We start from the raw sequence: 391 nt of genomic DNA on the forward strand, positions 1-391 counted from the left end.
AAACTTGCGTGTAACACATCGACATTGGTCTATATGGGTATAAGAAGGATATAAGCATATATATAATATATAAGTATAATTCAATATTAGACACATTGAAAGGGCAAACGTGTTTCATTTCACGTACACTCGGAGCACAGACCACATGGAAAGAAGATACAGAGAAAATTGAAAATACTGGTGTCCACAAGTTAGTTACCGAGATTAAAAATAACACGCCACTAAATACACGACACTCACTACGCTACCTCAGATTGCAGATTAAAAAGAAATATAAAGACTACGATTCAGCTACAGCATTTCTAGAGGGGGGCAGGTGGCAGCTGCAGGGGACAGGGTGGGAACCGCTCCCAGCGCAGCCAGCACCGGAGGTGGCCAGATCCGGATGAAA

The sequence above is a fragment of the Fulmarus glacialis genome, unplaced genomic scaffold (genome assembly GCF_000690835.1).
Source record: "Fulmarus glacialis isolate BGI_N327 unplaced genomic scaffold, ASM69083v1 scaffold32045, whole genome shotgun sequence".
Classification (NCBI taxonomy): Eukaryota; Metazoa; Chordata; class Aves; order Procellariiformes; family Procellariidae; genus Fulmarus; species Fulmarus glacialis.